The sequence below is a fragment of the Calypte anna genome, chromosome 1, assembly GCF_003957555.1.
Source record: "Calypte anna isolate BGI_N300 chromosome 1, bCalAnn1_v1.p, whole genome shotgun sequence".
Taxonomy (NCBI): Eukaryota; Metazoa; Chordata; class Aves; order Apodiformes; family Trochilidae; genus Calypte; species Calypte anna.
The window spans coordinates 86891144-86903906 of record NC_044244.1 but is presented as its reverse complement, the minus strand read 5'-3'; positions in this window follow the sequence as shown (position 1 = coordinate 86903906).

Genomic DNA, 12763 nt, shown 5'->3' with positions numbered 1-12763 from the left:
CCTTATGTATCAATATAACAATTTTTTTATAGTTTTAAATCATTTCCAGATTTCAAGCTACAATTTTATATAAACCTAAAAATAAAGATTATACCAGGAAGTAATTATTTTTTGAGTTTTTAACATAATACAAATCACAATTCAATTAAAATTCTCAGTTGATCATTTAATAGATCATAAGAAGTAAAAAAACCACATTTTCCTACTTGCCCCTCTCCCAGCCAAAACTGACGCTAAATCTGCTTTTCCTCAGAGGATAACAACTAAATGATAATGCAAAACAAGATTAAACCAGATTATTTCCATTTTATTTTGGTTATCGTAAAACTGTCAATTTAATATGTCACTGCAAGAAAAAAAAAGAATTTTGTTTAACATGTTTTAGACTTTTGGAACATTTAATATAGCAGAAAGATAAAGTTTGGTTTTCACTGTTTCCTGAAAATGAACAATTCTTTCATTCTTAAGTTTCTCAGATTTCAGAAAGCCTTGAAAATACTTTTTTTTAAAAAAACAGGGATCTTCAGGTATTAATTTATTTCCAAACTAAAATAATTTGAAAGATGTGATGCCACTACACTCCAAATACAGAATAAGTCTTTTGAGGTTTAGCCAGTTATTGCTTCCTTTTGTTATGGGTGGGGAAAACACAGAAATAATCTTCCAAGCTTTCTTTAAGCAGAAGAGATGGGGGAAAAACCTGAAGCAGGTCATTTTTCCTTCTTTACAGGTCGCTCTACTACAGGTCACTCTATTGCAATTATTAAGCTTTTTACAGTTCTTTCATTTGTTTTAATGGAGATGGAATAAAATTTGTCATAGAAGAATCAAGCACATTTCCACAAAAGGCTTTATAATCACAGACCTCACTTAAATCACCTGAAGACAGCTGAATTTCACTATAGATATTAGGAAGGCTAGGATCAGAGAGCACCAGTGTATCTGTTTATATCAACCATCCCTCTCTTCTGGCAACTGCTAGAGATAAATAATTTAGATTTATTTTTTAAAAGAGCTTTAAAACACTCAGATTAAGAAATACAAGAAATAAAACTGGATGTCTTATGTGAAGGAAAAAAAACTTATTAAGATATACCTATCACAGCTAGGAAGGTCACCTCAAAGTGACTCAGCTCCTAAATAGAATTTCTAGAATGACTGGGACCTGCTGTCACGCTCACTTGGAAAAAAGCTGCTAGTAAGCAGTGTCAGCAAATTATATATTACTTGTTCCTCACTGCACTTTATTTTTGATTCTCTTTCAATGTTGATGGTGAGTGAGAAACAGCTTAATGCGCAACTACTTATGATGCATTGTAGGCATTTCTTGTTAACACTATATTTGCATTCAGGGTCCTTAGGTAAGGGGGGCTGTGCCAGGAGAGTAGGAGCAGCAGCAGAAAATGTCTCTAGCACCAAGCGACCAACCATCCATCCATCCATCCATCCATCCGCCCTTCCCTCCACTTCCCCCTCTCCTCTCCACCTCCATTGCTTCTTCCTGGCACACCAGCACACCGAGCCTCATACAAGTGTCACAGAGTTACAGGCTACTTACAGGTAACCAGTGTGGATTTTGACCAAACAGGAGAGCACTGGACAAAGAAGGACCCCTGAGTGATGAGGGCTCCTTTTCAATTAGACACAGGTTTGACAGATAGCTTGAACTAGGCCATCTCTCAGCATAATTTCTCTGCCCTGTTGACTGACTGTCCAAGTTCGCTGTCTCAAGGTTACCTCTTCAGGCTGCCCAGGGAGGTGGTTGAGTCACCATCCCTGGACGTGCTTCAGGCTCATTTAGATGTGCTGTCGGGGGGGGATATGGTTTAGGGGAGAACTTGGCAGAGTAGGGATGATGGTTGGACTCGATGATCCCAAGGGTCTTTTCCAACCTGAAAGATTCTATGGTTGTATGATTCTATTGTATTATTCTGCACTGCAGATGTAACTTGGTGAAAGACTTACGGGCTATTTTTCCTCTTAAGTCTTTTCCATAGTTTACTAGTACTTTTCATCTGAACTGTCAGATAAAGCCTTTGATTTATTACGTTGTAATTTGCTGGTAAACCAAACATGTTTGCAAGGGTGAGAACAACAGAACTGATGACTTCTGTGCCAATAGTCTGTCAGTGAGTCCCCAAGCTCTTTCCCCTGCAGGTCTTAAAAAAAACATGCCTAAGTGGATAGGTCTCCTACAGTCAACCAAAGCATAGTCTGGATTCTGACAGCACAGAAACGATCCCACAGAGGTTCCACAGACACCCATAAAGAAGCTGCTTTCCAGAATGGGTAGTCAAGCAGACAGTGTTGGGTTTAGGTCCAAGGTGTAGGTATATTCCTATATAGTGCTAACTATACATAACCCAAGTGCTAACCATCAGGTAAAACACTGTGGTATTCACAAGACCTAGAAATTTTGTACTTCTGACCATCACTGTACCAGAAACAATTATTTCCCCCAGCTGCCCCATGCCCAACCATTGATAGGGATTATAAATAATTAGAGCAGGTTTAGCAGTGAGTCAGTTCAGTGACCACACTCCTAGATACGAAAAGTTTACAGCAAGAAAGATTTCACCAAATTTCAACATTTCTATGGACTATTTAATCATGTAAGGAAGCTTTGAAAAGAGCAGGAAAAAACCACACATTTTCTCCACAAAGATTGACTCCCAATTCCAGTGTTATGATCTATGGCTTGACAGCATTTCATCTTCTTGTGCAAGGTTTTTCTTTTCTTTTTCTTTTTCTTTTTTTTAATACAGTAGCATAGTGTTATCTTAAACAATAGACTTCAGTAAAATTCAGTCATTCCTCTTCTTAAATGGTACTGCATCATCAGCTCCCTATAATTATTTTAATGTATGAATGCAGTAGTTCAGAATAAAAATTTTAAGTTTATGCAATCTTACAGCACCGTTGGCATAAATCATATGCTCCTGCATATTTTTCATGGTAATTCAGCCTGTACAAAACCTACCAGCTCCTGAAAATGCCTTGTATTATAGACTGCCCAGCAAAAGATTTGTTACATTTACAATATTCCTATCAGCCAGTACTATGTAATCACATTCAATACAAAATATGACAATAAAAAAAATAAGATCCAGTTAAGTCCAAAATGTGAGCCGACCACAGCAAAAAGATCTTACCCTAGAACAGCTAGAACCTGTATTCTTATTATTTTGTTATAATTCTTGCATTTACTTGCCTACCTGTTGTAGTCTCAGTTCCAAAAAATATACAATTACAACACATCCATATACATAGGCATAAAACCCTTAAGGTATCAAGACCAGAAAACCTAAAAATTCTGAAATTCCCAAGCTGGTGTTTGTAAGAAGAGTCTGGACTTTCCATGCTGAGGGCTTACACTAGATACATGTACCCCTTTCAATGAAGAAAGTTCAACTCCCAACATGGGGGAAATTTGACAATGTGCACAAAAAAATGGAAAAACAGAAGAACCCTCATATGCTTAGAGTACAGATAATTCAGGACAATATCCATGATGAGTGTTAAGTACCTAGCATTTCTCAGATGTTCTATCAAGTTTTTGACACTGGATAATTAATAGATTGTTTGGGGTTTTTAAGTTAAGAAGTGAAATGCCAAACAGAAACTTTTCAGATAAACACAGAAACTCCACATCTCAAGTACAATGAGGATACGAAGTGGTCCAAACTAGAAGTACTGACTAACTATTGAATTTTTTTGCTTAAATTCTGAAATTCATAGTTGAGGTCCTTTTTAAAAACTATTATACACAACTCTATATTCAAGTCTATATTTTTAAACGCAGAAGTTTTGGCCTAGAGAGCTGTATTGGTAGAGGTCATTATCTCATCTATTTGGAATCAAAAGAAACTACAAGTATTAACTTTGGGAATGAAACAAGAAGTAAAATTGAGAGTAAATAGATTTATCCAATTGTCCTGAAGGGAAGAAAGCTTTCAATTTAATCTCAACTAACTTATATATTCAGTAGCATATATTGGGGTTTTTTTTCCTAGTTAAACATCAATTTTTTTTCTTGACACACTTCTTGTAACAGAATTTTTGGCATCAACTTTGGACAAAAACTTCAGACTTGGAAAAAAAAGCTTTCAGGTGAGATTCAAGAACTAAACCTTAGGAGAACCCGTTAGTCTAGCAGAAAACAAAGAAAGAACTAATATTGCAATAATCCCATTTTAAGACTGAAACCTAGAAATAAATCTTTCCCTTAACACATGCAAGGATAAAGTGACACTATATACCTTTAAAAAGAGGTAAGAAAGGAGCATTTAAACTTATGCTCCTTTACCCAAATGGCACTGATCCACCATCATAACCTCAGTTGGTTATTCTTAGAGGTATACTAACACTCAAAATAAAGAAGGCATTAAAGTTCCTGAGGGTGACCCAGCAGAGTAAGAAATTTTAGACGGAGTTATTTACAGATATTTTCCTGTGAGAAAAGAATGGTAAGAATGTAGCTTGAACATTAGCAAATCCACTAGAATATTGGTCTGCCTGGTATATTCAGCAGGTTTGGAGGGGGATTCAGTGGGGCTGGAAATTCAAACTTTAGCTTGTAATCAGAAAAATCCTACTTTAGAAATTTGAACCAGCAGCTAGAAACATGTAATATAATATAGAACTCTCCTAAAAAAGTGCCCAGCTTGAGGGATATTATACTGTGTATGTCAAGTCAATGACTATTTAGATTTAAGAAAAAAAAAAAAAGCCCATGACAAAGCTCTTTATATTCTGCAGGGACCTATTTATAAGTGAGTGACATGAACAAAATCTGCATTTCCTTCCTCTTCTTTCCTTGGGAATGGTGCTGCAGATCATGTGTGCAATTCCTCCATTAGGACGGGGCTTTGAGTAACTTGGTCTAGTGGGAAATGCCCCCATCCATGGAAGGGGGGGTTGGAACTAAATTATATTTAAGGTCCTTCCCAATCCAAACCATTCTATGATTCTATGATCAGTTAAACCAAAATAAACTTCCAACTGGAAGTTTAGTCCTATTCTATTCTGTCCTACAGATGCACTAATGGAAAATAAATTAGAACAACTGAGTTTTAAAAGAAGATTATTCAAAATGCTTGTTCAGATTGTTGATGAAACAACTGTTCAGAATGTTTAAGCAGGTTTAAATGAACTGCTTACTAGCTGCTAACGTTTTCCTGTCAAGTAGAAAAGCACGTGCAGTGAAGTTGTACGGGAGACCCAGTTCATATCCTGCAAATAGCCAAGAATTCAGTTGTTAGCTTTAGAAATGAGAAGATAAGTACAAATGCAGAAAGCCCAGGATTTTCTAGGCATACCAGACATGAAAGACCGCTTTTCCACAGTATGCATAGTTCTTCAAACAACGTTGACAAATAGACCACACAAAAAATGACAAATATAAACATAAAAGCTGCTATTTTGTCAGCTGAAGAGCAGCTCATTCCATGTAAGTCAGTTTAGGCTTCTAGGAGGAAAAAAAAATACTGTCTTCTTCTAGGAGGAAAAAAAAATACTGTCTTTTCATTAAACAATGATCATAGAATCATATAAAAAAACGGTCTGGGTTGGAAAGGACCTTTTTGTTTGTTCAAAGTCCTGTCCAACCCAGCCTGGAACATTTCCAGGGAGGGATCATCCACAACTTCCCTGGAAACCTATTCCAGTGTCTCACCACCCTGACAGTGAAGATATAGGGTAAAGTCTAGCCTATATCTAGTTTGTGGCCTCTAGTTTTTAGGCCTCTTGTCCTATCACTACACACCCCTGAGAAAAGTTCTACTCCAGCTTTCTTGTAGGCACCCTTCAGGTACTTGCAGGCCACTGTAAGGTCTTTCCAGAGCCTTCTCTTTTCTAGGCTGAACAACCCCAACTCTCTCAGCCTGTCTTCACATGAGAGATTCTCCAGCACTCTGATCATCTTCATGGCCCTCCTCTGGACATATTCCAACAGCTCCATGTCCTCCTTATGTTGGGCATTCCAGAACTGGACTCAGTGATCCACCTGGGGTCTCATGAGAGCAGAGCAGAGGGGGAGAATCACCTTCCTTGACCTGCTGACAACATTTCCTTTGATGCAGTCCAGGATACAGTTGGCTTTCTGGAGTGCAAGCACACACTGCCAACTCCTGTTGAGCTTCTCATCAATCAACACCTCCAAGTCCTCTTCCTTAGGCTTATTCTCAATCCATTCTCCACCCAGACTGTAATTATGCTTGGGACTGCCCTGAGCCAGGTGCAGGAGCTTGCAATTGGCCTCACTGCACTTTGTGAGCCTGGCATGAGCCCACTGTTCAAGTCTGTCAAGGTCCCTTTGGATGGTACTGCTTCCCTACAGCTTGACAAATACACCAGCAAATAAATACTGAAAATAAAAATATGTGAATAAAAATTAAAATTAAGAAACAGATTTGTGGAATATTAGGGAATATTTATTTGGCAGGAGAAAGCAGATAGGACTTGTAAGACATAAATCCATTAAAAAGCAAATTGGCTATCAGTTTTCAACACCAGTTTTCAGATTTTTTTCATATTTTAGATTACTTCACTATCTCAGGCGTATCAATTAAGGTCTCTGGGTATAGGTGACATAGAATAACATATACCTCACAGGATACTCTGAATTTATCAGTTAATGTTTACATTTCAATGTGAACGTGAAACATTGGAATGGAAGATACCACGTCCTGCAGAATTTAAATGCATTGTTTAAAATGATCTCTGCACCATCCCTAGGAAGACACAAGAGGTAAAAATGCACTTTCAGAATTGCTTAGTGTGAACATTACCTACTCTAGATACCAACACAATTTGACACCAGTGGCTGAGGGCTGAGAATTCTGTCCTGAATGGAGTATATCATAATCACATGGCCAACATGCCACGGGCTGCTGAAGAAAGCAGGTGCCTCCTGACTAGTGAAAGGAGTTTTCATTTCATTTTCATTCACAAGGACCTTGACAGACTGTAAAAATGGGCTGACAGGAACTTCATAGAAGTTGACAAAGCAAAGACTTGCATCTGAAAGGGAATATCCCACACACCAGTATATGCTGGAACCAAGCTAACTGGAAAGCTGTTCTGCAGAAACAAACCTGGGGATCCTGGTGAAAAATACAGTGAACATGATCAAGCAACATGCCCTTGAAGAACAGGATGCCAACAGGGCTGTATTAAAAGCAACATCACCAGCAGGACAAGGAAGGTGACCATTCCCTTCTACTCAGCACTGGTAAGACTGCACCTGGAGTTCTATGTCATGTGCTGAGCTTCCCAGTAATGGACATACTGAAGTGACCCTACTGAAAGAACACAAAGATGGCTATGGGACTGGGACATTTTCCATGCAAGAAGATGCTGAGAGATTATGATTAAATGTAAGATTTTTTATTTTTTTTTTTCATTTAAAGGGTGATGGCACAGATTGCCATTAACTGGCACAGGCTTCCAGTTGGCAGCTGGAGATACTAAAATCCTGATTGGACACAGACCCTGGCAATGTGTTCTAGTTAGCTCTGACTTAACCAGGGAAATTAGACTAAAGGATTTACAGAGGTCTTCTCCTACCTGATTTGATGATGAACTAATGCCAGTGTCCAATACTGCACATTAGCAAACCCTCAGCTCTGCAACATCTGCCCTCAGGAAAACATCCTGAGCCCTTGCACTATACAGAGAATGATCACTGCAAACAGAGCTGCATCCTCTGTCTCTTTGCAAAGAGATTTAACAAAATTAACAAGTCAGGAGAGAAAAATATCTAGAATTGTGGAAGTGTTGCACAAATACCCTTGCCACTTTTCAAGAGAGAAGAACAAAAGACCAAGTCCAGTCAGCAATATTTTGCTTTAAACTGTGTTATGTGGCACAACAGTCATATTTGCACAACAGAATTAACAACAGGAATCCAGTATAGAAATGAACCAATATACAAATGGCACGTAACACTGAACACAAATGCAAATAACACTTGTGTTAAAGAGAAACAGAGGTAACTAGTCCGGTGGGTTACAAATGTAGCAAATGAACACTATAATTAACATTTATTTTAGGCCATTTTATGGGACCTGCAATTCCTAATGCATGTGTGAAAAACCTAACGGCTTGTCCAGGGCTTCTTCCTTCCACAAGTAACTCAATAAGAATCGTGCAGATTTGACTAACAAGACAGCAAGACAGTACCAATGTACAAGTAAGTTAAAACTCCAAGCTGACCCTTGGGTCCAAATTTATATGAACTACTAGGCTTGCAGAAGGAGTCCATCAAAGACTGTGATTGCATGAGACTTATGGAAGGAGCAAGGGCATTGCCAGAGTTCTGTTGAAAAGCCAAGATTAGTCTGAAATTGGTATGAGGCAAAAATTAAGACAGTGGGCAGAAAGAACTTCACAAAAGCAGTTGATTCAAAGCATGCATTTACATAAACCTAACAATCAGATGAAAAAAACCCCACCAGATTGAATCAGTTTTTAGGATAAGCTATTTAATATATGATACAACTATGACAGTCAATGAATGACATGGCACTGAAACTGCATGAAAGGAATATATATATATTTATATATTGGCACTCAGCATTAAATCAAATACTGATAAGACTAACTACAGTGCAAAGGCATTTGAAAAGCAGAGCACAGGGAAAAAAACGGCTTAGCCTTTTTCTGCCATCGAGTCTGCAAATATCCCCCTTTGATATTTCCGCATCTTACATGTGCCTCTTACCAAGGAATTCAGCCTTCCAGCAGTCAAAAGGTGAAAGTATTGCTTTAGCTACAGATCACCTAGCAATAATACACATGCAAAGCATACAAATGACATCAGCCTTAGCACAGAAGGGGCTATGGTGTTAATGGGAAATGTGGTATTTGGAGACAATGATGAAATTCTAACAGCTGCAGCAGATTGGAGGGCGGAAAGGGGAAAAAAAAGGAGGAAAAAAAAAACCAAAAAAGATAGAGAGAGACTAGAGGCAAACCAACAGCTGGATCAAACCAGCTTAAGAAAACAGCTATCTTTGGAGTTCCCATACCCTTTCCATCCCTCCTGTATTTTACCAGTTACAGCAAAAAGGAAACAGTGTGTAAATAAATTACCTAGAATTGTTCTCATCAACCTCGTCATGTCATCATCCATCACATCATGAATCTTCTTTATACAATTCATGTAAACACACTGATGATGAGCACTACAGAAAATCCCTTAACAGAAAAATAAATGCAAAGATGACCAGAAAGCCAAGCATCAATCACTGTCACATCCTATACAAAGAGGTTTTCCTGCTACTCAGTAGATAAGACTTATTGATTACACCATACAGAAAGAGAAACTGGGGGGGAGAGAAATTTCCTCTGCTCTATATGAGAATGATTTTTGGCTGCCTGCTTATTCACCTTCCTGTAGATGGTGACAGCTGGTTATGTGATAACCAAGCAGACACACAAGAGCATTGGCAGGCGTGGGAATCCCAGTAACACCTTGTGCAGCTATTCCCAGGGCCATCACAGGAGAATGATCATCCTCTCAAAGTGGGTGTTGGTGATGTACAGATACATACACATCAGCACAAAGGCATGGGGACTCTCAAAAACTCATCTGGGAAAACCGAGCTCCAGCCACCCAGTAGAACTGTCCCAGGAGAGAGAGAATTGTCCCATTGGCCTGGCTGTCCAGGTGTGATGCCTGCCAGATGAGTCAAATGGAGAGCCTCCCAAGGTCACCTTACAGAGTAATGGGGATTACTGCCCAGGAGCATGGGACACGTTACAGAACGCAGAGGAATACTGCATTATTACAGCATGTTTAAGGTAGGTAACAAAGGCAGAGGAAAGGAGGGATGATCAAAGTGATTTAGGAGGAAATAGGCATGGAAAACAGAGGGGAAAAGTGGGACAATTGTGCAAACAGGTTTGCTGCTTGAGGTGTTAGATCCCATGTGTCTGTGGTGCCAGCAACTGCAGTGTTATGTGTAATAATCAAGCCACACTAGCCAGCAACTACGTGCTGGTTAAGCAAGTAGCTAAGCTAAGCAAAGCAGCTTGGCAGACAGGTATGTGTGTGTCCCTGAGAGTGGAACTGACTTCTGGAGAGATCAAGGTGGTCCTGGCCAACTTCTAAGGGGGCTCAGGACTGGAAGACCTGCTACTGGTTTGACTCTATGTGCAAGATTAACTACTGGGGGATCCACAGTTCAGGGGCTGCAGGAATGGGGGGCTGTCTCTGTGTGTAAGCAAGGAGGTCTGTACCCACAACAGGAGTGAGGCTGAAGCTTTGAGGACTCATGTTTGTGGCCAGCAACTGGGGAAACTGGAATCTGGGGGGCAGCTACTGAGTAGACAGTGTCTAAACCCAGGTATTAGAGGGATCCACAATGCATGCATGTCTATATTTTCCACTAAGGAACCCATCCTGCACAGCCAGAGCAGAGAGGAGGAACAGGATGGCACCATTGGTGCTGTCTGCACTCGTGTGAATGCAAAGTATTTTTACATTGATCTGTGTGACCAACCATGTACCTCACATCCCTCCTTGTGTGTGACCCTGTGGAGAACACATTGAGAACCTCCTTGACAGTGGTTGTGCTTGGAGACACAGAGCTGCAACAGACATGTCTCTAATCATGTTACCAGGTCTGCCAGTCACCTAATAACAACCCAGGCTTCCTATTTTTCCATACATAAAGCAAAAGAAAGAAGTACAAATATATGCACTGCACAGTAAGCAGTGACTACTAAGAGGTCACACACTTTCTGCAGTCGTGACAGGGTCATCAAGAAATCACAAATAGCAACTTTCTCTTTTTCTGCCTAGTCAAAGCAGCCAAAAAACAGCTCTTACCTTGACCAGGTGACAATTCAAATGCTCATGTTACCACACATTCCAATGTGTTTCTGGTATGCCAGTCTTACAATGTATTTCAGGAGGAAGAGAGGGAACCATTATCTACTGGTGGAGGGAGGGAATGGGTACAAGATTCAAGAGTCAACTACATGGCTGCTTCCATAAAATGAAGTGTTAGGTAGTGAATTACCACAGTTCCTCAGATGCACCAGTACAGGTGCCCAGTGCCATCTCCCACTGTCAACTTTAGAGCTATACTGTAAGTTTTGAAATTGCAGATTTTTCTTTAAATTCTAGTTTATACTAGCAAAGCTGGGGAGGATGGGGAAGTGGAGGGTGAGTGGGGGCAGGGGCAGGTTAGGGAGGGGATGGAGGTTTGAGGGACTTGTGGGGGCTAGGAAAGTGGAGATTGTGGTTTCCAGGGCTTTGAAAAATAACCTTGAAAGATTGAACTTTAATGACAAATATATGCAAAACAACTTTAAAAGAAAGAGGAGAAGTGGCAGAGGGAAGGGACAAAGATTTAATGTGCCTCCTACCCTCTTATTTCCCATCTGTGCGTCCCTCACTTCATATTAACACCAATCTTCCTTCTACCATACTGCTATTCTGAATTTCTAGTGTAGAGGGACAAGCAATCTAAGTAAACAAAATATATGAAAGAAACTAGCTCCTTTAAAGGTATTCTGGTATTCTTCACACAGTATAAAGGAAAAAAAAAAAAAAAAAAAAAAGACTGGTAAAGGCTTTTCCCTCTATCTTTTATTTTCATATTATATTCGCATGAGCTTTGTAAGTGGACCAAGAAACAGCAAAGAAAGTAGGTTTACAGAAGGCCAGTCTTAAACACGTTAGCAGTAATTATTTTGTGATTCTATATTTACTTTCTATTGAACTGATACTTCTCGTGCATGGTTATAGACTAAGAAAAACAGGCTGCAACTGGAGTAGCAGCAGACACATTTTTCCTTTGTTCTGAAAGGATCAGGATTAGAGTAATGCATGCATGATTTCCACCACCACTCTTTTTTTTTTTTTAATTACATTTAATTATATTTTCAGACTGTGCTATTCTCTCCCAAATATATGTACTTATGCTACATGAACAGACACAACATCCCTTTGTGTTGCTCTGCATCTTGGACACTTGCACGCTCCTGATCAAACAATGAGCTGGTGGGAAAGGGAGCTGATCTTAACTCACTGAAGAAAGAGTTCAGTGAGACATGAAGATAGATAGTGGCATTTTCTTTTCCAATCTAAAGTTGTCAAAATAAGGCTCCAAATGAGTCACTGTCTCACACAACAGTTTTATTCAGTGCTTATTTGTGGGGGAGGAGAGGAGGCAATTTTTGTTTTCTTCTTATTAATGCAAACTGTACACCAAAATGCTTTATGTCAATAGATAACAGGAGACAAAAACAAGATGCACAGGCGGAGTGTACATCCCAGCTGAGCCTGGATATGAGAAGGGAATTCACTAGAACAGACAGACACAGATTTCAGCAGTGCAGAGGCAGCAGGTGCTGCACTAATGGTAATAAGACTGAGCTGAGGAAGTGAAATGATAGAGCAGGGAAAAAACACAAAGGGAGACAAAGTTCTTTCTGAATCAGCAGGTTATTACAAGTTTTAGAAGTGGGGGAATAGTTCTTGAAAGTCATTCTTGAAAGAATGTCAACATCTTATTTGTAGAGCCAAAAGCTTGTGCCAAAGCTGATAAACAAGTAGTTGTTATGATGCATTACATGAAACAAAAGCAGAAAATGCTGAAGTTACTTTCACTCCTTTGTTTCATGAGGACACGTTTTTTCAGCATACTGGCTACACATTGTATTTTTCCAATTAAAAAATATAATTCCTAGTAACTGAGTGCATAAGACTGAGTTCCATCTTGTCAAGTTCACTACCTCTTACAAGCATAAG